The sequence below is a fragment of the Aquila chrysaetos genome, chromosome 4 (assembly GCF_900496995.4).
Source record: "Aquila chrysaetos chrysaetos chromosome 4, bAquChr1.4, whole genome shotgun sequence".
Taxonomy (NCBI): domain Eukaryota; kingdom Metazoa; phylum Chordata; class Aves; order Accipitriformes; family Accipitridae; genus Aquila; species Aquila chrysaetos.
In genome coordinates, this window is record NC_044007.1 from 22,951,994 (window position 1) to 22,978,117 (window position 26,124).

Genomic DNA, 26,124 nt, shown 5'->3' on the forward strand with positions numbered 1-26,124 from the left:
CGTAATAAATATGCAGACACAAGAACTGTGTCTGCAACCCATTGCTTAAGCTGTCTTAAAAAACCAAAATATCCACTTTGGTTAATACAAAGAAGCTAGCAGGAACAGGCTGAAAGTTAACACACCAAGACATAGTCACCTGAAGAGGAGAAATGAGAGGGACAGGTAGGAAAGTTTTGCCTTTTGTAGTCAAATTTAAAGGTTTGGACTTGATTGATTAATATGAATTGCAGAGCATTTGACAGACCTTTGAGAATGATCGCATTTTTTCGTTGCTTCTAGAATGTGCCACAGTCAAAACCCCACTCTTAGCAAGAAGAACAGAGGAATAAAAACTAATAAGGTAAGAAATCAGTCACACTAATAATTAAAAAGGAAAACTGATGAAAAATAAAAATGCTAGTGTTTTTTTTTTGTGAAAACTGACTACCTAATGTGACCAAAAATATATATATTCATGTATATATTCATGTATTCTGCGTGTTTTGGAAGAATCCCTGATAAATTAGGATATATATAAGAAAGTTAATTTCTCATGTGATAATGCAGACTTTGCAGCTGCAGAGTAGCTATGCACATGCTGTGTAGGGGCTAGAAGGACTCTGATTTACCAAACTCAACAGTGAAGTCCATTCATAATTATGCCAATAGCAAGGCATTACACAGTGATACCCCTCTTCAAAGCACTGAATTAACTGTTGTCAGGTAATTGTTAAAAATATCAACAAAATGCAAATGTCTGGTCAACAGCATTTTGTTGCTCCTTTGGCATTTCACTCTGAATTTGGAAGTGTATATTTCAAAAGACTGGGTTTCACAGCTTATGTAGTGCAGGGAATATTTTCCCAGTGTTTTGACCCCAGGTACTGAGGTTATCTATTATTTATTCCTTTCTTGGACTCCTTTCCTCATTGCTTGTAGCTCTGCCAAGTTAGGATAAATGTTTATGCTAATCCACTGGATGACTTTGAGTCCTTTTATTGTTTCATCACAAAAAAGTGATTCATTGTTCCTGAGAAAGGACTAGGGACTTTGTTTTGACCAGGATGCAATCCCTAAAGGTGTTCAATTGTGATTCTTTAATGAGTTAGTCCTCTGGGGAAAAAAAAATTAATTTGAAAGAGAGACGGTGCATTTTCCCTTACGATCAACATGGGCCAAGTTGTAGGGTTTTTGGGTGCTCCTGCCCGCAGCCGTCACTGCTGAGGGTGGCCGAGGACCGTCATGGTCTCCTGGTGCTTTGTTTTGGGCTGAGGTGGGAGGGACATGTCCCATCTGGACCCCAGCAGTCCATCTGCCAAGAAGCGGTGGTGATTGATGAGTGACATGAACAGCGTCAGCAACAAAAGGGAGGTGAACCCAGAGGAGGACAGGAAAGGAAAAAGAAATGTCATCTGTGTCCTGCAATGCCTAGAGAAACGATGGCCGCAGACCTAGAGCTACCACTGCTGACTTGGATTGGGAGAGTGCATTTATTCAACGTGCAAGGCAAGAGGGAGTATAAGGAGTTGGAGAAATAATCCAAAAGAAACAGGAAGCAATTCAGTAAAGCTGTATGAGCTATATAAGGAAAGCCTGAGAAAAGCTGGAGTTATTTACTCAACAGAAGACTGACACATGATAGCCATTTTCAAGTACGTCAGAAATTGCTAAAAAAATGTGCATTGTTCTTTATGTCTGCTCCATCACAGAAGCAGGATTGGAGCAAGGGACATTTAGGTTAGAGATTTCCCAACAATTAGAAAATGTTGGGAGAGCCGGGCAACTGAGCAGAATGCCAAGGGAGGTTGTCTGCTGTTTGGGTTTGGAGGTTTTGGAAAACAGGTAATGTGTTATTGATCAGGAATGGTTTATATATAATTTATCCTGACTTGGTGCTTAGGGTTGGACTAAATGACTCCTTGAGCCTGTTCCAGCCCTATTTGATGAGATTTCTACCTTGTATAAACTCCAGTGTAGGTCTGACCTAGCTGGAATGTTTTTGCCATTAAGCAAAACAAAAGGCTTACAGATGTGAATGGCAAATTATGTACTGCAAATTAAAGCTTTAAGTAATTATGCATGGCCTTTTCACATTGTATTTACACTTTACGAATGTTATTTTAGTTCACTGCATATAAATAAAAAGTTGAGAATTACTGTCCTTAATTGAAACCATCTTTACTTTTCTATGAGAGAGATTACCATTTTTAAAAGACTCTTTGTGATCCACTGGGGGTTATTGGAGGATTTTTTTGCATTGTTGCTAGGCAGCTTCCTCCATGCCAGCAGACAGACACTGCTGGGTATGTCATGGCTGATTAAAAAAATATCTATATTTTTAAGTATACAGCAGCCCAAGTTTTTAAAGCTTGCCGCTCAGGATAAGGACAATTCAATTGGTATAAGGACAATTTAATTTGTATGAGGACTGATGAGACAAAATAATAGCAGTTGTGCAGTGTTCTAAAATAATTTGTTGTTTACAGTTCCCTGGATCTACTGGGTGAATGAAGTGGCAAATATCTAAATGTTATTTATTTGTGAGAAAAGAGCATTGAGTTGAACTACTCTGACATTGGTTTTGTCCAGGCAATTTCAAAGAATCAAGTATCACATTAGAATCTGAGAACAATAAATATAAGAATATTTAGCATGGAAGAATCAGGAATTTTTAAGGGGGCGTAAACTGTTTAATTTCTACAATGTCGTTTGCAGTTAAAAAGCTGTTCCAAGTTATTGCCAACTCCACAATGGCCATTTTTTTTAGAAGATTAGCCAACAGACTAGGTAAAAATGCCTCTGCACAATAAACTGAGGAGTTTTTATAGCAAGATAGATTACCGCTAGGTGCTAAGCAAAAGCAAGGGCGGCAGCTCTGCCGGGATGATCCCTGGGCAGGTATGCTGAGGTATGGTATGCTGCTGGTCACCTGCAGCTGCTGCACTGCACAGCACTGGAAACCATCCTGCGCAGGGAGACAAGGTTGCCTGGTTCAATAGATTTAAGAGGTAAGGTAGCTTTTCTTCTGGTGACTTACAGAGGGTATCAGTGCATACAGTTAGCAAATACTAGAGAAGAGTCTTCGTATGAGTTAAATGTGCACAGAATCAGTTACAATTGCTTTGACCTCTGTTCACCCTCAAGAGAGCGTCAGAAACTTATCATTTCTGCAAAGAGGAATATAGGCCAAAAGATAAATCTGCATTTAATCTCTTAGGAAGTTGCCGTTTAAAAAATTCTTGAATGCCAGGCTGAAGTACAGGGATTATAGAAGCTGAGGACACCTGGTATAGATACAGAGATTTATAGGAAGGAATAGATTTAATAGGTACTTGGGTTTTCTTTTTCTTTGGAGGGATTGCTTTTAATATGGATCTAGTTCAGGGAAATGAACAGACTGAAAGAAGCTTTAAACTGCTTCTGCAACTAGGCAAGAATTAGATTTGTAGGGATCTTTGTGGAAACTTTTGAACTTATAGATGTCTTTTACATAAGGTAGGTAAATAGTCTTACAGGGAAGCTTTGAACTGACAATGGAAGCTGCCACCTTCTTCTCTTCTTTAAAACCTTATTTTACCAGTTTTTTTTTCTTTGCCCTATCCCTTCCTCCCTAATTATACTGTATTTCTTTTACCTGATCATGTAAACCACAGTTTTGAAGGAGACACTGGGGCCTATCACAATCGTATGGCAGTTGGTCTTTGTGCCTGGCAGTTCTTGCAGGGGTGCAGGTCTGGACTGGTGACCTTTCTTTCCTTGACAAAGGTAGATTTTTCTGCTGTTGTGTCTACTACTGCCTCTGAGAGAAGAAAGTTTTGTTCAATCTCAATTAAAAGAGGAAATCTGTGCTGAAGCAGAGATCTTGTTGGTTTCTCTGGAATCCCTGATGCCTTTTAAAAATACAGGATTCATGTGAACTGTGTCTGTAGAGAAGTGATACATTCAGTCCCAAGCCTGGACTGGCCACGGCAGACACGAGGATGACCTGAGCAGTGGCTGACACAAGGAAGGTGAATGTGGTGAATCTCCTGATGAAAACATAATGGCTAGCTGAGAAATAGGAATAGCCATAACCAGTGGAGCAATGGATTAATGTATCTTTTAGCTAAAAAAATGAGTATATCCTTGCTTGATCAGTGCTGTTTTGGAGGAATGGTGTGTGCAGGGTGCTGCCAATGAGGAGTCTCCTCTCTCACCCCAGCACTGCTATAAACACAGCATGGTGCATGGCAGTCCTCGTGCAATCCAGGGTGGAGGCATTTACCCTGGGAGCCCACTGAATGATTTAAAAGCCATTGCATTCTGTAGGAGCATGATTATATTCATATGGCTTGAGGGATGCTCTGCAGGCACCTTCAGGATTTAATATAAAATGGCTGTTGTAGCTATAGCCCCTGGAAGCCCCCCCTCCGTCTGCAAACTGTGGTAGCAAGGCAAGAGCTGGCAGCACCAGGGATGGGGACCGTGAGATGGGGCCAAAGGAGAGGTTTGTTCAGAAAGCCTGGTCTCTGCTAGCGGGAAGTTTGGGCTATTTTCTGTGCCACACAATACCTCACCAAATATCTGTGGTGGGGGAAGGAAGGGCAGACGGAGTGGAAAAGTATAACGGCAAAGATCCGTGCTGGTTCAGGATTCTGTATGTCTGTTGGATTGTCAGAAACACAGAGCATATACAGTTCCTGTTGCCATGAAGGGACTGTACTTATATTCACTATTTTTAACATCTGAGGGAAAAGTGTTTGTATGATGGTGTATTCCATTTACTGTGTTCATACAAACCTTCCTCATCTACCTCCACCAATGTAGGTAATCTGCTTAGTGTTTATGTTATTTATTCCTTTGAATTCTGCTTAAAATGGCATCTATTGTTGCTTTCCAGTACTACTCTTCTCCTCCTGAAATGCTTCTTCTTCCTCCCCGGAAAAAGCAAACCAACCCCATTTTGTGCTGGGATTATTGACTCTGGATTCCTGCAAACTCCTTTCTCAGCAATGAGGCTGAGACCTAGGAGCTGGAGGATGGTTTCTTGACATGCAGTTGCTAAGGCACTGGGGATTTTTCATGCGGAAGGATTTTTTTAAACAAAAGTATAAATCCTTTTAGTATTAAAGTACTGCAGAAAGTGCTCTCAAGTTCATTTTAGGGCAGCCTCTGGAGATCTAAATCTCCTGGCAGGTATCTTTCACATCCACTTAGCAGGTCAGTCTGTAATATTTTGGCACTGCAGTGGCTCTCCTCCATCTCCTCAATGCTGCATGCTGTGCACTTACTCTTCAGAAGATGCTTCTGAAGGAGCGTCGGGTGGAAATGACTTTCTCCAGACTCTGAGGATGGACCTCAGAAATAACGCTGACCTCAGCAGTGCTGCCCGCCAGCACCGGGCATCTGCAGGCAGCGCTGGCATGGCCCTGGCAGTGCTCTCGGCATGCGGAGAAGGAGGAGGAAGGTTAGGAACCCCATCACTGCCAGCCAAAACAGGATTTTGCCTAATTCTGTGAGTGAAATGGATCCAGCACTGCAACCCTATTATTGAAGGGGTGTTTGTTGTCCTTAAAATCTCAGTAAGAGGCAAAAAGTAACCAGATTATGTTAAGACACAATTTAATTACAAGAGGAGAGCTGCCCAAAATCAAAGATTGGCAATTCTCAGTACATTTATTTAACATTAAGGTCTGTTATAACTTTCACTGTGGAGTGAAGGATAGGTTCAATTAACTCCCTGATTTTTTGTGTTAAAAGAAATTAGGTTTTCTTAAACACTATGGGAATAAAGGCTATCATTTTATACATCTCTAGAGTAGTAAATTATTCATATGAATTTCGTTTTGATCAAAACAGAGGTTTGCCCAAATTGGAAATCAACTCACATTTTATGCACTTGCCTGTGTTTACTGGGATGCATCCTACTGCATTATGTACCCAGAGGGGTACTTCTCCAGCCATTACCATGTATTGCAGCACCAACCTGTTTGCTGATGGCTGTGGAAGTGCACAGGCTATAAACCCAGATTTGCCAGGGAGGGTTTCCATGTGCAATGGCATATGTGTCTGTGCAGTTCAAAGGCTCATTTAACAAGGGGGTGGTCTGGACTACCCCTCTGAATGACAGCCCCGGGGAATATCCTTGGGTTTGATCTTTGGTGGCTTGTGACACAACAGCATGATAAATATGTGTCCACCAGCCACTGCAAGTGAGCTTTCAAAAATTGTTCCATAATATTTCTTTGCAACGATATGTTCAGGATCAAACATCAGAACTCAATTTTCTATAATTACATAGGTTTATGGAGCTGTCATCACCATGTCAAGACAGCTAAGAAATTAGACTTTGCCTTTTGTTTCTTAAAAAAAAGTCTTTTAAGGAGAACGTTGACTTTCAAATATTTAAAAAGAAACAGAACATGGCCAGGGTAGAATGGGCTGGCAGTTCCTTTAATGGCCTGATTTATATTTAATTAACTACTGGTAAGAATGAAAACGCTCTGTCCAGATTTTGTGTGAATTAAGTACATTTCTCTGCCTTAGTTATACCTTTGCAAATATACAGTTGGAATATATTAATTACACCTTTGTTGTTTTATAAGTGGTGAAACAGAAGCCTGTGCATTTTGTGCATTAGAACATCACTGAAAAACTTTAACAGCTGTTGTCCCATCATAAAATGGGAGCCAATTTCCTCTTATATACCTACCTGTATTTGCACTTGGTGATAGCAGCAGTAGGAGGGCGAGTATTAGAGATAATAAATAATTCTCCACTGAACTACTGGTTTTATTTATTTTAAAAAAATAGGTTTTGCCACATCAATGAACATTTTGATGAGGATCTTTTTTCCTCATTTTCTTAGGTTTTTTAATTTTGCAAAGAGCATCATGTAATTTAGCAGAATAGTTTGCTCTGCATTGAAACACTTTAACTCAGTGAACTACACCAAACAGAAAAAAATTCAGCTCTCCAGTGTAGTGATGGTCATAATTTGAGTCTGATACACCCATTCTTCCCGATTATAAGTGCTCCTTGGCTGCTGGTACCTCTCTTAGTAAATATACTGCAGCCTTTTCCCTCTTAATTTTCTTTTAGAATGGCTATTGTAGTGGTATTTACAGAACAGTGAGATGCCATGTACGTGAAATGCATCCTAGGAAGGACTCCGTTGTGAAAAGACAGAGCAGCTGGAGTTCCTCAGGTGGGGGTAGTCCACTGGTTGTGCCAAGTGGTGGGATTTGTACCCACAAGAGTTAGAAAGCCTTCAGGTCCTTAGTGATAGTGATATGAGGAGAAACAGAAAAACAAGAAACAGGAGAAAAAGAGAAAGGTGTTCTTATACCAACGAGTTCCTCAATTAGAAGAAAGCATTTGGATCAGGAGGTTTAATAGGGTGGCAGGTGTGTGTGGAAAAGTGACAGGGATCTTTTTTCTGTTCTCTCTTCTCTCCCCACTTCCAGCCTGTTTCTTGCTGCTACGTGCTTCTGCCAACCTCTGGGATGGAAGACACAATGCAAGATGATTTTGGAGGTGCTGGGACTACCTCTCTCCATCAACCCTTACCCAAAGGCTGCAGGACCATGACCGCAGCATACCTCATCCACTGTCCTTGTCAGGACCTTCAAACCTACTGGTCCTTCCCGCCCAGGAGCTCTGCCCTGCCCCAGTGCACTGCTGGGGAGGGCATGGCTTGCTGCTACAGAGCCAGGAGAGCAGGAGGTGAGAGGAGCTGAGATAAGAAGGGATCGAAAAATACTTTTAGCACTGTAGAGGTGATGGCATGTGTCTGTTGCTGCAAATTGCAGTGATACTAACATGCTGCTCCAATACCCAGAGAAAGCGTAGCTATGAACCACAGACTTTGAGTTCACTAATATTATAGTCAAGAGCTCCAATATAATTCATGCAAGCAAAGCTCCTTAAGATAAAGTAATTAAAGTGAGGAAATGAGAGAGCTTAAAGTAACATGTCAGTACAGGGAGATATATTAAGAAAGTGCTTCATTAAGGCAGTGCTCTTTATAATGTAAACAAGGTATTTTTCAAATACAAATATATGCTTGCAAATGTACCAATAGGAGTTAGTAACACCATCAGTGCATGTTCCCATTTCTTCACCTTGGTCAGAAGAGTGATTTAAAAATGGCATTTGTGGCTAAGTGGAAGCACACACTTTGCCTTTGTGTGGGAGATCCTATGCAGTCATATTCCCATCACGTACTTGTGTGCCTGTATTTTCACACCCTGGGCCGTGGAGAATGGCCTATGAGCATTGCCTGCCATCCAGGGCCCCCAGCTCCTGCCGCTGCGTTCCTGCATGACCTTTCACAAGTTGACTAGGGGTGGCTTTTCAAAATTACCCCTGAATTCCAGCTGCTAGATGTCAGATGACATGATCTAATTTTTCAGAAATGCAGATCCTCATGCCTGTGATTTGTAGTGTCAAGAATAGCCATGAAATCTGGAGTGACCGTTGAACTGAAATCCAGCTGAAGCCAGTGGTTGTGGATGGATTTCACAGCCTTGGAGGTTAATATCAATCTTTTAACGTTGATTCCCAGAATTACAGCCATTTAACTAAAAAAAACCACACCAAAACCCCAAACCCACCAGAAATAATCTTAACTTCTCTCTGTGCTTCAGCCTCCTCCCCAGTACCACAACCTGCTTTGGGTTTCTGTTGGGGCATTATTTGTTAATTTTTGTTTGTTGCTTCCCAATACTTAGGAGAGAAAGTGCCTTGTAAACAACGAGAGCTGTAACAACGGAGTTTGCTGCTGTTCATTTCAAGTATCCCAAAACCTTCTGCCAAACAATACATAGAAAATAATTTAATTACCAACTCAAATGAATTGCTTTAGCCTACAGGAAGATTATTTATTTCTTGTTACATAAAGTGTTTTTCTCATGGGTCTTGTTATTGGATACCATTAAATGGAAATTGGTACTGAGGTCCCGAATTGTCTTTAATCAGGACATTATATCCCAGTTTCCTGGGCTGTGTCTGATCTGAGTAATGCGATACTCCTGGGCTAAACTTCCTGGTGCAGTTTCAGCGGAATACCGCTTTCCTTATGTCTAACCCCGATTTATCACCAAGTGTCGGGAATGCTGTAGTCCCTTGATGTTCACTGGCAGAATGAACATGGTGGGAGGAAGACAGATTTCTTATCTAATAAGGCCTAATGTAGTATATGAATTTTTTTAAAAGCTAGCAGATTACAGCATGTTAATTTAGAAACACATGCATGATTCTTAGCTTCCTATAAGAAGAGGGCAATAGGAAGTGTGCTAAGATGACAGGTACTTTTTCAACAAGTAAATAAACTGATTGAAATAGGTCACTTATGCAAGGAAGGAATTATTTGAAGCACTTTTCTTCTAATTGTGAGTTGTGTAATGATATGTAATGAGTGCATCTTTTCAAAAAATACATGGGGCTAAGACTTGCTCCAAGCTTTTATATTTTTATAAATAAACACATGCCGGTGCTGTGATTCCTCCCCACCTGCTATTTTTTCCTGAAGGATGTTTGCATCTACCACCTTGCCAGTGAATTTTTTCTTTCTTTTGCTTATTATTAATATGCTAGTGATTGGATTAAACAAACCTGAGTGAAGCAAGCTGCTGCTTCTAGATATAGAAGCATAGCTAGAGGTATCTGTAATAATTACCCCATGCAGCGCTACAGGCTTGGGGAAGAGTGGCTGGAAAACTGCCAGGTGGAGAAGGACCTGGGGGTGTTGGTCGACAGCCAGCTGAGTATGAGCCAGCAGTGTGCCCAGGTGGCCAAGAAGGCCAACGGCATCCTGGCCTGCATCAGAAATAGTGTGACCAGCAGGAGCAGGGAGGTGATTGTCCCCTGTACTGGGCACTGGTGAGGCTGCACCTCCAGTACTGTGTTCAGTTTTGGGCCCCTCACTACAAGAAAGACATTGAGGTGCTGGACTGTGTCCAGAGAGGGGCAACAGAGCTGGTGAGGGGCCTGGAGCACAAGTCTTATGAGGAGCGGCTGAGGGAACTGGGGCTGTTCAGTCTGGAGAAAAGGAGGCTGAGGGGAGACCTTACCGCTCTCTACAACTACCTGAAAGGAGGTGGTAGCCAGGTGGGTCTCTTCTCCCAAGTAACAAGCCATAGGAGGAGAGGAATTGGCTTCAAGTTGCACCAGGGGAGGTTTGGCTTGGATATGAGGAAAAATTTCTTCACCGAAAGGGTTGTCAAGTACTGGAACAGGCTGCTCAGGGAAGAGGTTGAGTCACCATCCCTGGAGGTATTTAAAAGATGTGTAGACGCAGCATTTAGGGACATGGTTTAGTGGTGGACTTGGCAGTCCTAGGTTAATGGCTGGACCTCATGATCTTAAAGCTCTTTTCCAACCTAAATGATTCTATGATTCTAATTGGTTTTTATACAGTTACCATGGAGACTTGTCTATGAGTCCTAATTTGGCTTGACTGGTGTAGGAATTTTAGGATTTTATAGAGGCTTGTCTGGGCGCAGGCAGGGCTAAGGGCTTGGCTGGGGTTAAAGCAGACGGTATGCTGAATCTCCGAACCCAAGTCAGCAAGGGAGTTGGACAGACAGGCAGTGGCATGGCTCAGGCAGGGACCCAAGCAGCTCCCAGGTGAGGGGCTGGAGGTCCCAAGAGGGCTCATTGCAGTCCCTTCTCACACAGCTCTTTCCCCAAGGCTGATCCCAGGTTACAGCTGCACCACATCAGAGCTGCCTGTGAGCACAGGCAGCCAAACCCCATCTGGGGAGTGGACATGGCCGCAGAGCCCTGACATGTTGCTGGTTTTGCTTATGCAAGAGCTGAAACCCGCATGCGGTTTCAGCAGACACTCTTGCACCCATTTAAAAAACCCCTCATGCTGTGCTTGCATGAAAGCTGGCCATCCTTTCCTTCCCCCTCCCCTCTCTGGGAAAAGAGTTGTCTATTACTATAGGCAAACCGAAAAAAAATCCCTAAAGTAAAATTTGAGCTTTGGGGAGGGTCAGCTGGTGGGTGCCCTGTTGGACGGAAGGGATCAGGGATGGGTCTGGAGGTGGCTGAATTTCCTAGGAGGGAAAGATCTGGATTAAGAGGGAGAAGGAAAGGAGGAAAAACCATGGGCAGGAAAGTGGAAATAAACTGACTGTCACGGAAGAAGGCAGTGACTCCTTGGAGGATTTGCCTGAAGCCCCCAGACCACCGAGGTGGTGAGTGACGGCGCTGGGGGGGGCAGGTCCAGGTGGTCTGGTCTGTCCCACCTGTGTACTTCTCAGGCAGAAGCAGTGAGTGATCTGTGGTTGGATCCAAGACCCTACAGTCTTGACAGTCGGACCCTACGGACATGCTTTTGGAGGAGATGAACCACACGTTTGGTGGGCATGCTGGGCTGCCCGTTGGGTGATTGTGCTCTCTGGAGGTATTGCTGCTGCACCTGTGGTTGTTGCTGTATCTGGGCTGAGAGGATCAGTCTTTGCAAAAGGGTAAGAGAGAAATAAAGTGTGTCTTCAGGCAGCATGAAAGGCCTCCCTAAAACAAAAGAAAGAGACACAAGGTGTTTCAGGACTAGAGCATTTTGGTGAATAATGGATTTATTGTTTCAGAGCTGCTGCCTTCCCTCCCACCCCAAGGAAAAACAAAAACCCCACCACCTGGAAAATGTAATTCTTTTCCAATTTAATGAGTTTTTTTTCCCTTTCCCTATTTTTCAGCAAATGAAAGAGATCACTTTCGGCTAATACGAACTACATTGCTCAATCCAAAAGTAAAGTGCTTCCATTTTAAATAACTTACTCCCTTACAATAATTTAGAAGTAAATACCTAAGTGGAAATTGCCATTTTGAACCAGCTTAGGTTGGCTTTGTGATGAAAAGGTTGGCTTTGTAATTAATAAAATGAGACATTACATCCTAGAAATGCTGCAATGAAATGAAAATGAAATGAAAAAACTCAACATTTTGGGGTGACCGATTCTTGTTTTTTTTCTCTCCTACCCTTAATTTCCTTTACAGTTTTATTTATTGAAATCTTTCTACATGCTCTAACTGGACTGTAATAGATTGGTCTTTTGAATGCTCAAATGGTGGAATATTATTGATATCGTGACAAAGGCATTTTTGTTTCTCATTTGTTACTGACTACACAGGACAAAACAGCTGGATTTCCTAAAATTGGGCAAATTTCGTTCTTGCTTATGACCATACTGTGTAGTTACTCTGTATTTACATTGCTTAAATTATATTAAAATTTGAGCTTTTAAAATTGTGCTTTGGTCTTTCTGTCTTTAACGGAGGAGACAAAAAATCAGGTGAAGGTGATGGTATTAATGTAAAAGTCCATCAAGCAGCAGTGGAGAACCATAGCAATTATTTTCCAAGTAAAAGAAGAGAGAATTTGGCAGTAGGATAGTGCCATAATACTTTGGTGCTGTACACAAAAACAGAAAAAAGAAATAAAATACCCCAAGACAGGAAGAAAGATGATGAAAGATTCTAGGACTTGCTAGGAGATATTTTTCATTAACAAAATTAGTAATCCATCCAAAGTAGACTTCGTCATTTATTAACAGGAAAGGATGGGTTTATAGTTGAATAAAAAGTTCCATGAGTTTCATGATCTCATGTTAATTACTTAATCTCTCTGTCCCCCATATATGTCCTTTGTACTCAAGAGGGATTTCATTAAAACTTTATAATCTCTCTGATAGAGATAATATTTACCTACTTTGAAGAAAAGCTCTAGAACTGGATTAACCATTTTGTAAATAGATTTGAGACTATTGAGGAAGAGATGTTATGATCAGCTCTGCCAAACTATGGACTTAGAGATCTTAGTTTCTAGGGAAGATTGAGCTGGGCACTTGAAATCATTAGTCTTAATTCATGAATGGCTCCTAAATAGTGTTATATGCATTGTGAAGTTGTTATCTGTTTCCCACCTCTAAAATAATTTTAGAAAATGCCTGAAGATGTGAGCTAGGATAATGGTGACCAGAAATTACATGAATTCATTGTGGTAAATTTATCACATCTACAAAAAGCAAATGTGGAATCGATACAAAAGACTAGTAAACATGCTGCAATGGGAAAAGCAGATGTGGCAGAGGCAGAGAAACATTTAGATACCTACCAGATGTAAACCATCATGCTACTGAGATCTTCCCAAACATATTTGGATGAAGGAGAGCCAGAAATGGTGATGGAGAAGGATGAGAGAGACCAACAGAAGGCAAACAGTCTTCTAAGGCTTTTGGAAAACAAAATTGCTGCACAAGGACCCCATGAAAAAAAGAATAGCGCAAGCCTCAAGGAGTTGTATACTTTGCCTGAAGACTGCTTCAGAGTGGGCAGGGTGGTATGATCCAGCTGGCCTCTTCATGGGCAGGTTTGTAAATGTGGGCTTGGAGTGCGTGTGTGCCTTTATCTGAGAGGGGGAAGGAGATAAGCATAGAACAAAGACTCTGTAAAAACAGCCAGAAAAAAACCAGTCCTCAAAAAGAAAGCCCTGAAAATATGTCTGGTAACATTCACCCCATGGGGACAACTGTGTTATAAACAACAGCCCAATGAGCAATGTTGGATCTTCCATGATTCATCTTCCAAGATGAAGAAGAATGATCTTGAAAAGTCATGTTGATATGGTAGCTCTACTCTCCATTGCAAATCAAACGTTGGGATAGGCAATGGGAAGCGTATGGAGAAAAGTTGTGAGCAGCAACAGAGACCAGACTAGTTTTATCAGAGTCGATTCTACCAGAGGCAAGCATCTGGTTTTGGGGTTGGGTTTTTTTGGCAGAGTGGTGAAGATGGCCTGCACGCCGGGCACATGGGGAAGCACGCGTTGCCCTCCTGTCCTGTGCTGTCAGCAGCACAACCGTTTGTGGGCTCTGCGAGGGCACAGGGCAGCAGCACCAGCAGTGCCAGTTGCAGCATCAGAAATGGATGCAGAGAGACCAAAAGAAGAAAAAGTGCTGAGTCTGGCACAGCAAGCAGCAATGGTGGCCCTGCTAACTAGCCACAGACAGCACAGGCAGCTGCCCGCACGTGTGCGAACGCTGCCAAGGCTCGGCAGCCCATCCCGTGCCCAGCAATGCCGGATTGTGGGGATTTGTCAGAGTCTCTGGAATTTGACTCACTTGTTCAAATTCATTCTTAGGATAAATCCACCAGCCTCAGCTGGGTTATGTAAGACTGAGCTTGGCTGGGCATCTGAGGAAATCTCGCTTGCAGAAGTAATTCAGACTGGCTTTTATATGAGCAGTTTGCAGTTTCTTGTTGATTGAAAATTGGCTGAGAAATTGTAAACAGTGTGTAGTGATTAACAGCAATGAATCAAGCCACAAGGAATGGCCAAAGGGACTGGAGTTTCATCTTCTTCTGCATCTTTAATCATAATTAAAACCAAACATTTAAAGGATTATAAAGTCTAATTTCCACGCTATAATCAGTAGGCATTGCATTCCCCTACTAATGGAATAATAAAACCATGAAAAGGTGGGCCAAAAATTAAATAGGATTCACATCTGAAAACAGTAAACTGGCACCTGGGGAAAGCAATTTGAAATGCTTATTCTGGGAGAGGGAGGAAACTTAGAAATGAGTCATCCACCAAACACCTCCTTGCAGGGGCAACAGGAGTCTGCAAACTAACGCTGACAAAAATCCAATGTGATTTTGGACTAATATATATATATATATATATATATATATATACATGCATATCTCATATGGAAACAAGTACACTTTCTCTGCAGGGCTGTGACAGGCCTTTTGTGCAAGCACAGGTAAATGGACCCTACCTCAGGTATCAGGCCTTGGAAACTGCTGGCTAGCTGAATGTGAATTATTTCACTCACAATACACTTGGTTTGATAAGCATCAGATAAAATTCAGGCAAGGTCTGGGAGACCTTTGCCTGAATCAGGATAAGCAGCTTGGGAAGCCAGTGCATCCTTTCTGGTCCACCTGCCCTGGCAGTCAGCCGTGTTTCCAGGCTCCATGCCCAGGGACCAGAATAATGGGCATGCACTCACCCCCACACGCTCCTCCCAGGGCTCCTGAGTTCCCTGCAATGAGGTCTGGCAGTCCTCAAGCAGGTTCCTGAGGCACTAGAGCATATAGCCTGCCCCGAGCTGATAAACATCACTGCTCCTGTGGTCTGCAGCTGTGGGAGAGGAAACCTGGAGTGCTGCCTCTAGCTAGGCACAGCCTCTGCCTCTTCGGATGGTGTCCTAAACCTGACAGAGTTGCTAAGCCTGTCTCGCAGGGCTTCTGGGCTTCCTGGCGTGGGTTTTGGCTTTGAGACTGAACATGCTAGGGTATGCTTCCAACACCTGCGTGTCTCGGGCAGCTCCTCTGCTCAGGCTGTCACAGCACAGCTGCTCGCTGCGCTGCCTGGCTCCCAGATAGCTTGTGAGGGCTTTCTCAGAATTCCTGATTTGAAGGAAATGTGGAAGATTTTAGCTCTGATTAAAAATTTGACATTTTATAAATTGGATAAACCACCACATCAGTGGTGTCCCGGAGGAACAACCATGTGGTTTTTGAACACCTCACACTTGGGAGATGCAGACAAGCTAGTGGGGTATTTTGATTGCGAGGGTGGTCAAGCACTGGCACAGGCTGCCCAGGGAGGTCGTGGAGTCTCCATCCTTGGAAAACCCAAAACCCAGCTGGACATGGTCCTGGGCAACCTGGTCTGGCTGACCCTGCTTGAGCAGGGGGATGGAGTTGAGACCTCCAGAGGTGCCCGGCAGCATCAGTGATTCTGGGAGTCAGGAGTGACAGCAAAAGGGTTGGTTTCTGTAGAAAGACTAAAAGCTTCTCTTTGACCATTGGCTTTATCTGCATGCTCAGAGGCAGGAGTTAGTCTCAGTTCCCTGGCTAGAGTGGAAGGGAGAGAGTGCTTGGTGCATGTTTCCTCTCCTGCTAGCAGCCAAAGAAACAAACTGCAACATGTCACTTGCTGCACTGGGTCATAATTCCCTGCCTTTCCAACCCCAAATCATAGGTGGAGGAGATGGGCCAGGCTTCAGTGTGGGCTCTGCACAAAGGAGGCACAAAGGCACGACTGTAGAAGGCTGGGTGTTGAATGAGAAACTGTGTGTGTGTATAAGTCCATGTACATTCAGTTTTAAAGCCCTGCATGGTCACAGGCTGTGTTCCAGTGCATCACCGCTTTTCCTGATTTTCTGTGTGTTATGTCCACAGCACAGTGAAAAGGTCTAGTAAGTGATAATGCAGTGCCGCTTTGTATTTGCTGGGTGTGTTGCATGGAAGCTGACGGCTGCGATACCAATGCCCTTTGGGTGGCTAGATTTCCCCAGCCTCGGAGAAGACAGCTTGGACTGGAGCAGAAAAACCCGTGTGCTGCACAAATGAGGGCTGCAGCAGAATTACGCTGCTTGGTGGGTGAGCCGGCATTTCTCGGCACATCTTCTGCCATGCAGACTGCCTGTCTCTAGCCGCAGGTAAACTGTGACATCCCATTGCACAATTCCGAATGAACTTATTTGAAGAATAACTTGCGAAACTCAAAATTAAAACGGAAAGTAAAGGGTACAGGTGGCAGAAATCCAAGCCCTCATTCCTAACACTGGCTGCTGGGAGTGGGTGGAAGCTTGTCCTCCAAGCCACACTGCTTCGTGATTTCAGTGCCTGCATTTTCTCTAGACATCTGGTACCGGGCTTATGACTTGAAGTGGCACTGCTGCACATGCTTCATGCACCTATTATCTGCCTCTCCTTTTCTTCCCCCTCCCCAGTGTGAAGTCCACCTCTGGCTTTCCTTGTCATTACAATGAATGGAAATCCACAGACGTGTGCGAACACTGTCCATGCAGCAGCGTAAGGCATAATGTGAAGTGCCAGCACTTGTCCAGCCCCTGGGACAAGGTTTTAGGTGCTGACTGCTGTTGGCAAAGGAGGGAGGTGCAACAGGCGATGCAAGAGAAGACGTTTCCTGATTCAAAACACGTACGAGGCACATTGGTGTCACTATCTGCATGCCTTGCACCTGCCTTGCAACGAGGTTTCATTGGTGAGTGCAGGATTTGGCCATGGTCCCTTAGGGTTTATCTCAACATAACAGCACAAGGTGTAAGCTCGGGAGGCTGGTAGCCTCCTCTTCAGCAGCAACTTCTGTGGCTGCTGCTGATTCCAGATATCTTATTCCCAAACCTCAACCCTGCCCTCTCCTCTCCCACCCTCCTGCTCTCATTTGCTGAATCTGTCCCCAGCCACAACTGTCACCCTGGTTTCTGTCCTGCATCAGCGGAGTGGAGACACCAGACCATGAAAGTGTTGAAAAGACAGACATTGCAGGGATGCTCAGGGGGCTGGAGAATGACACTGGCCACAGAAAACCGGCAAAGGAGATGAGGAGCTGGGAGAGGTAAAGAAGAAGAGGATGGGGAGCAGGGGGAAGAGTGGGACGGGGAGATGGAGGGATGGATGGGTGCAGCTAAGTCAGAGAGCCAGCGAGGTTAGGAGAGGGGAGCTGGTGTGGGCTTTGACTGCTGGTGAGGCAAGGCTGGGGGATGGGACAGGCACCTTAATGCTAAGGAGACAGAAATCAAAAAGTTTCCTAAGTACCAAAGTGATGTTTGGTGCGTATGCCCCAAGTCTGGGAGGTGCCACCTTGGCCACTGCTGGGAAAAAGAGCAGATGGAGATGGACACTGTCCCTGCAAGCTCCTTGGCATGTGTTTTCCCTTTTGCTGTGTTGAGAGACCCTCCTCATTGGCCCTGGAGGGGTTCAGGGACCAGGACCTCCTTGTGCACCCCTGGGCAGCCTCCACAGAGGCACTGGAATGTGCTTGGCAATGCACCGCTCTGCCCGGCCCTGGCGTGCTGCTGCCACGCAGGCACTGCTGCCACGGTCCCGCAGCAGCACACCGGTCAGGAGTGTAAACAGCTAAATCACATCTTGATAAATTAAAAGGAGAAGGGGTTTTCACACAACACAACTATATAAACATTGTAAAATGAACTTTAATGCTGTGGTTCTGTGACCTCCGAAATGAATTAAAGAAATTGCTTTTACACCCACCCATGGAACAAGACTTCATTAGTTACCAGTTTCTTTCTTCTGTTTCACTAAATATTATGATTGTCAACAGCATGAATAGAGCTTTTGTTTGATGAAGAGATAGCCAAATAGTGAGAAGAATTTGCTAAATAGTGAGACTTGAGAAGATTCATTTTTTCAAAACCTGTGGTACTCATGCACTGGAATTAATGGTTTTCAGGTCTAATGAATATGTAAGGTTTCCCGCTGGTGGAAGGATGCTGGGATGTGCTGCTGGTGGAGCATATACATTTGCGGCCAATCTCCCTGCGGAGTCCTGGCAATGCGCTAGGCACAGCACCGCGGAAAAAGCACTGTGCAGGGTATCAGCTGGAAATGGGAATGCTAAAAAAGTGCTGCACTCAAATCATGTCTAGCAAGCAGGCTCTCTGCATTGTTTGTGAAGCCATAATTCAATTTATACCTGTAGTATGCACTAGATTATATGAGAATATCGTCAGGTAGAAAATAACTGTACACGGTCCCAACCCTGTTTCCCCATGCAGGCCTCCTTGTCATGTATTTCCCATTTACCTGTTCCGCTGAAAAATTGGCTAATGGGACTTGCTTTGTCAAGAAAAAAGCCAAACTGTTCCTGATCTGAATAACAAATTCAGCAGACCTGGCAATCTGTGGGTCTGGGTTGTGACTTTTTTCCTGGGAAAGGAGAAGTACCGACTTTCTCCCCTCTGAATTTCTCTTCTGCTGAGCCTCTGCCCCAAGCTGGACTCCGTAATTTGCACCGGATAGGGCAGGAGAGGGCTGTGCTGTGCCTGTCTCTTACGGGAGGCTTGTGGGAGGTGGTGAGGCCTCAGAGATACAGGAAGAGGCTGCGGGTTGCCCCATAAGTAAGGAAGAAGTGATGTGAAAGACTGTTTTTTTACTGTGCCAAATTTGTTTCATAACCTTGTACGTTTGTTTATTGTCTGTAAGAACATTCTTCTCCATGAAATCGGCTGCATAAGGCATGGTAGCAGCAGGGGGGTTGTGACTGCATTTCCCTGTGACGTTATGCTTTCACGGATAAAGTTCCTTAAGTTTCGTAAGTTGCCTTCTTGCATCCTTTCTTTCCCCTTTTCCCTTTCCTATCACTGCAGCTTATGTTATATTAATATTGCTGACATTACCAAAGCATCCAGGACCTGATAAAAACACAGCTCCATTGTACTGTCTAGAAATAAAATAAAACTAGAGTGGTACCATCAGCCACTGGTACATTACTTCTAGCGGGGCCCTGTAGCGCTGTCCCTCCCAGCAGGACTGTGGGGCAGCAGGCATGCCTGTACTGCGCGGCAGGGCTGCAGCGTGGAGTGTAAACCCGCATGGGAATTCACATGTCTATGTGTTTCATAGACTCCGGATGGTCATATTGCATCCATAATTTGATGAGGGAATCAAAATGTGTAACAGGGACGACATGAGACGATGCTACATTTTCAGTGTCTTAACTTGTTAAAATAAAAAGCATTTGTTCCAGTTGAATGTTTTTTATTAAATTAAAAGAAAAAGCAAAAAAAACCCTCCTTCAGTTTATCTGCAAGGAAGGTCAAAGCCTGACTGAAATTACAAGAGTTGGAGATATTTTTAACCAGTAGAAAATTTCCTGTTTTTAAAGGCAGTAGTGCAAATTTGAAGTAAGACAATATAAACTATAGAATGACTTCAATGAGCTATTTTGTGACCTTGTGCTCTTCAGAGCTATTGAGTTAGCTGTGTTTCTGATGGGCGGCCATACAGTGGAAATGAAGGAAAATAAGTTGTTGCGGTTAAGGGTGCTTGGCTGTTGTGGTACGTAAGTGATGATTTAGGGTTAGTGAGGATGTTCATGTTGCCTTAGTGATGGCTTCGTTGGATTTTTTGGTGTCATTCACAAGAATTTGGATTAGGTCTTCACATGGGGCTGCTGGGATAGAATATGCTGAACTGCAAATCCAATGGTAAGATATGGGCACAGTCACTTGTATTTAGCCTCTGCTGAGTGCTTCTGGTTGCTTTATGTGAATCCTGCTCAGTTTAGTTCATAAAAACTTCTGTTCATTGAAAAGTCTCCAGAACGAACTCACATGGGTTTTCTTGCATGGGGACTTGATGATGCAATATGCAGAAGTGAGAATCCTTGTGTTTATTTTGTCTTTAAGAACTTGTCCGAGCCAGCAGCCAGCATCAGCCACTTTTTGTGTCTGCATGAGCAGTGGTTACCTGCAACATGCTGGTTCCTTCAACTGGGTGGACATACCCTGATAATGGACAGATGCTTCAAGCAGAAAACAAGCTATTTTCACTGGGCTTATTTTCCCTCATGCTAAGGATTTGTTAGCCTTTAGTGATGCTGGAGAGCAAGGAAATCAACAGAAATTCTCTTCCTTCCTTTGTGTTCAGAATATCTCACCATTTTGCAACCCCTGTGCCAGCTTTGGTGTGCTTATGGGCTGAGAGACCCCATGGAGAGATAAGCACCTGCTGGGGACCGGGGACACGGCCAGGGGCTGGCTGTAGGGGGGCCTGGCCAAACTCTCTCACAGCTCATACCCCAAACAGAGCTCTGTTTGAGTCTGATGTTGTGTTCAAATACAATGACACCCTACTGCCCTCTCCCCTTGAAAAAGTAGAAATCAAAGTCTAGGTGTTGGCTGTGGAGACTTCATCAGCTTGAACTCCCTTTCATCAAGAGGGGCACCATACTTCTCCCAGCCCAGGAGAAATGACCTGACATAGCTGAGGTGGATGCCGGTGCCAGAGCTGAAAGAGCCACTTTGATTCACCCTGCAGGATACATGACCAAAGCACGGTAGAGTCATAAACTGCTCAGAAAAATCTTTGAGGTGGTGGTACCTCAGCCGATGTCCCTTTTTCCAATATAACTTTATCCCCAACCTCCAGCTCCATCTCAGCTCCTGAGAAACTGCTGATTTGGAGCACAGAGGCTGGTGCGGACAGTTGGTACAGATGTGCCACAAGCGTGGGTTTGCTGGCATGGCAGAGCCAGGCGCCCAGTCCCTGGCCGTGGCGTGGCAGGAGGGTCCCAGCTCCCCGGGAAAAGCAGGAGCAGCCTCAGTGCCTGCGGATTGCTGTAACTTAGCTCCTTTTGCTTAAGAAACGCCCAGCTCTTGGCTATTGTTAAGTAAGGAACATTTTTCAAAAAGACTTATGTTGTTTGTTTTAAGCTTTTAATTGGCTGCTGTTTATAAGATTATACATGAATGAAGAAAAAGCTTAAAAAATACCCCAGGTTCACCCTCCATAGCATGGAAATATGTCTCAACTGTTTACAAGTGCTCCCTGTTTTGCGTTCAGAGTCCGGATCTTTGACTTCCTTTTGGACTATTCTCCACTGGAAATGAGTATTTGCTGCCAAAATAGTCCACCTTTTCCTGAAAGATTTGGTATTAATAGTTTTGACAGAACATCTTGCTCCTGTGTAATACAGGAGTCAGTCTAGTAGTTGGTCCTGAAGAAGGGTACAAAATGCAGTTGCATAACTCTTTTATTTTAAGATGAAATATCTGCAGTTTAATAGAAAAAACTCTGAGTTTACGCCGGCATGCATCTCCTGAAGTTAGGAGGAAAGTGTTGGTGTTAATGGTGTAGCAGATTGCTGTGCTTGCTTTTGTTTAAGGAAACAAGTGATTTTTATTAAAATGCAGTATGTGGCTTGGAGTATTTCAGAAATGCAGTTGGGGTGCTTCAAGTCCCCAGACAGGGCTTTTCTCATCCCTCCCCCTGACCCCCTGCCTGCGTGGGCAGCCCCAGTGCTGGCTCCCTGCTGCCCGTGTGCCGCCTGCCTGGCCCGGCCACAGCTCTGCCGTGGGATGGGGACCGACCAGGGACCCCGGCGTGCCCATGGCGGAGAACATCCGCAGATGCCTTTGCTGAAATATCGTCAAGCTTAGATGCTCTTGACCTAGCACACATAATAGGAGTGATCTCAGACTTCGCTAAAAGCTCCTTTGGAAAGGCTCATGACATCTCCTAATTCATTCTTTCTTGGTTTCCATTGTTTGATTTTTGTTGCTATTTTTTATTAGCAGTCACTGCAGCCATGTGACAGGGAATGAATGATCTTTGATAAGGGTTATTTGTTTCTCATGGTAGGCAAAAAAAATGCAATTTATATTCTTGCAAGGCTTTTCCCAAGCAGAGCTCGGTAATTAATGCTGTAGACTGTAGCATACTAAGTGAAGTGGCATTTCGTACACTGTGACACCAACAGCTCCTGAATGTTTTCAAGCAGTTTTACTTTGCTCTGTATCTGTGCTTCCTGGGTGGCTGTACACAATTATTGCTTTATATTATTTGATTTTTATAGCGATGAAACATAATTGTAATTTATTCTGCTAGGCAAAGATTTCTCCGCTTGTACACAAAATGCTATATATGTATGTATATATCAGAAACGTATCCTCTTTCCTCTTCTGCATTTTACAACACATTTTACACACAAAGGGTGAAATGTAATAGTAGAAAGAGCAGTTAAGGATGGCTTTATGGGAATATCATTTTTACCAGTCCTTGTGACTGGTAAAATTCTAGAATGTCCTTTTTTACGTCATTGCTTAACTTTCTCTAAATTAGTGGAGTGGACCAATTGATCAGTTCAGGCAGGCTTTAAACTGCTACTGGTATGTGTTATAGAAAACTAGGCAAGATTTTTAGGATTTGTAGAATTCATAATTTTTGTCACTCTCTTATTTAAGACCTACTCACTACCTCAGTGCCATTACCAGTTTGGGACTGGACTTCTGTTCTACAAGTAAAAACAAGTTCCTAAGTCAAACAGCAACCTCTTTTGTACCTACTGACTGAGCCAAGTCAGAAAGAAGATACCTGGAAGATTTAAAGCTGAGAACATAAAATTTGCTTTAACAACACAAAGCTGTAATCCTTTTTTCCTATCTTGAATTTTTATTTATAGAGAACCTTTTCTAAAGAAAACAGCCTGATAATTAGTAAAATAAAATCATCAAGTGCCATTTGAGAAGGGGCATAAAGTGGATAAGGGGTGAGGGTAGGGAAAAACTGCTCTTGGTTCTGCTGGTAGCTCTGAAGCTGTTGTGTTGATTTTGACCTTGTTTCTCAAGAGGAGGACAACTGGAGATGAATGCACACAAAGCAGAGAGAGGGACAGAGCACAAAGCACGAGGCTGCGCTCTGGCTCTGGTGTTTGCAGTTCAGTTGTTGCAGCTGCAGGAGGATTATGAAGACTGCAGCGTTTCAGCACAAATGCCCACAGCCCCACAATTCCTGCCCAGGTGCTTACCCTGGGTGCCATCTATCCAAAGATTTGCCAGCTGATTTGCAGCAGTGCAGAATGACTGCAGGAACGACAAATTTGTCTTGTCAAAATAGGCCAATGAAAGCATATTTCTCTGAGACCATACTGTAAATCAGAAGACGGAAAGCAGGGGAAATCTCTTGCCAGGAGTTGGTGATGGGGAAAAGAGAAGCTCTTACATGTAGTGTTTTAAAAGCAAGTGACAGCATGTGGTCACCCCTAAGGGTGTGTTGGAGACCTGCTGATGAAAAGAGCTGCAAGCCTGAATTTTCACCTTTTCTTACTCATGCCTGAAGAAGTGGCATCTTTTTTTTTTATAGTGAGCAACACCCAGCAGAAAAGAACAGCAGTTTGGGGTTTGTAGCTTTTTATAAACTAGACCTATGTTTGTAGCCCTCTGTACATTTGTCTTATCTTTTCTGTCTCTGCAAATAGCTTTTGAGCAGCAGAGTGCCAGTGTAGCCAAATGGTTTGTGCAGCACTGCAGAGCATCCTACTCCTACGGATAAGAGCACATTTTACCGCTGATCTCACTGGAAGCTGGGCCGAGCCCAGAGAGAAAACAGCAGGATAAAGTAGATCTGTTGTTAGACAAAAATTGTGCCTCTTCTTAGCATGAGAACAAAGTCTCAGAAGGGTTTCATTGACCGCAGTGAGTGCATCTTCTGTCGGGTTATGGAGCTCCTTCTCGCTCGGCTGGCAGTGAGATTGGCGTGCTTTTGGGAGTGATGCAGGCTCCAAGGCAGGCTCGCTCTCGCCCCACCTCGGGTCCCTATGGGCTGGGTCTCCACCTCAGACAACGATGACAGAGAAACACACGCTTCCCGATGCACCAGCCCGCATGCAGGCGGCGAGGGAGCGGCGAGGGAGTGAGGGAAGGTGGGTTGCAGCCCAGCGGCAGTCATAGGTGCTGTAGGTGGCTGCAGAGGGTGGAAATCACTCCCACCCCAGTGCTGCTGAGGAATTGCACATCACCCGTTTTAGTTTTGAGAAGTATTCTTGATATCAAAAACTGAATTCTGAAAGCACTTATAAAACCTGAGAATCTCATTTTTCTTTTTCTGCAGTAATTTTCAGAAGCATCAAAGTAGCCTTTGGTAGAACCCCATCCAGCTTCCTCACAACATCTCCTCTTTAGCTAAGTTGTTTTCCACAAAGTCAAGTTCAAGTAATTCTTTTCTCAAAGCAGGACTTTCCCTCACTCCTGAATTGGCTAATTTCTTTGTATTCATTTTATAAACAAAGAGATGAAGGAAGCTAACAAAACTATCAGCATATAACAGACGGAAGGAAACAAAGAGGGTATTTATTAGTTAACCAATGTACAAACAGGCAGAAGGAGGATCATTTTATTATAAGAATTTAATGTTTCAGCATAAATGTTAGCCAAAACTCTTTTCTGTCTGCACCCCCAATGTACAAGTAGCTCTGCAATATGGCTACTAGGTGATGTTGTTAACAGTATTTAAAACAATATTTTTATTTGTGAAGTTAGATGGAAGATCTCTTTAGTTAGGACCTTCTTTATAACAATTATGAAAAATAAATGCTATTTCTGTTCTCAGTCTGGAGGGAGATATCCTTTGACATCTGCATGGTCCCACTCAGGTGGGTGGGAGATGCAATCTGGCCAGAGATCCCAGCCCGCAGGGCAGCATGAGGGTACGAGGCCACGGGCACTGCTTGGTAGCAGTGGTAAAGCTCACCCTTAATCCTGAATTGTCTGCAGAGGAAATGGTTTTCTATCTCAGGAACAAGAAAACCAAGCAACTAAATAGTCGTTTTGGATTCATGTCCTCTGTGAGAAGTTTAAAACTTCCAGCTGCTTTTCTAAAGTTGAGAGAAGGAGAAAACACACAAACGAATGCCAAAATTTCTCTTGTGATGGAAACATGTGGTGGTGGTGTGTCTGACACAGGAGGGATCCTTGTTCCTGGGCACTGAGCTGTGCGAGGGCTTAAGGGATACAGAGGGAAAGATCCCATTTTTGTTACTGATCTCCATGCTGAATTTGTCACACTCAGTACTGCAGTTTAAAGTTTAATTTAAAATGAGGCTGAGTGGTGAGGTTTGGGAATGTAACCTACCCACTCCTCGCTGGGGGCTTTGTCTTGCCAGAAGCATTGGGCTCCTGTCTGAAACCAGTGAAGTGGGAGCCGAGCTGCTGCCGACTCGCCACAAAGGTGCTCGATGAAAGCAGGGGTGTGGGGATGCCTTTTTCATGAAGCGCATGCAGCCAGAGGAAACCCACATGTGGGATGCGATGGAGGTGGGCAGAGCCCATGCACACCCCCCGCTCTTAAACTGCTGTGTGAAAGGTAAAAGTTGGCTCAGACACACAGTGATCCTGCACAAAACCCAATGTAAAGCTGCTTCCCTACTGCGTGGGAGGTACGTGCACGCCCTGTGTGCACGTCCAGAGCAGATGGATGAGCATCCAGATGATGAAGACTCGGATGTTCTGGCTGGCCCCAGACTGAGATGAGCAACAGGGTGAAGTAACCACTAGATAGCAAAAGTGAGCCTCTCTGACATCCTCAGTAGAAACAGGGACAGATTAATGCCAGTGTGTTGAGCCCTTTGAAAGCTGGTCTGAAATATCAGGGTGTTTCAATCCCATAGCTAGAGCAAGAACTGAAAGAGGAGTGAGGGTGGAGGGGACCAGGTCGAATGCTCAGCCACACCGAGGCCAGGAGGTGACAGGGATGCTGACACTGTCCATAAACAGGTCAGGGAGGACAGTGAACAACAGTTACTTGGGAAGGGACAAGGCTGGCCCGAGAGCTTCTGTGTATGAGCTGCTGTAAATAGACTACTGTTTAGAGGGCTGT

At 44.0% G+C, this 26,124-nt stretch overlaps 1 long non-coding RNA gene across 1 annotated transcript; it reads left to right on the forward strand.

The window, feature by feature from the left end:
• LOC115340869 lies at window positions 1-25,893 on the forward strand. Its single transcript, XR_003923238.2, has 3 exons — window positions 1-165; window positions 283-343; window positions 25,412-25,893. It is a non-coding gene; the product is annotated as an uncharacterized LOC115340869 (long non-coding RNA).
• The last annotated feature ends 231 nt before the right edge of the window (window positions 25,894-26,124 follow it).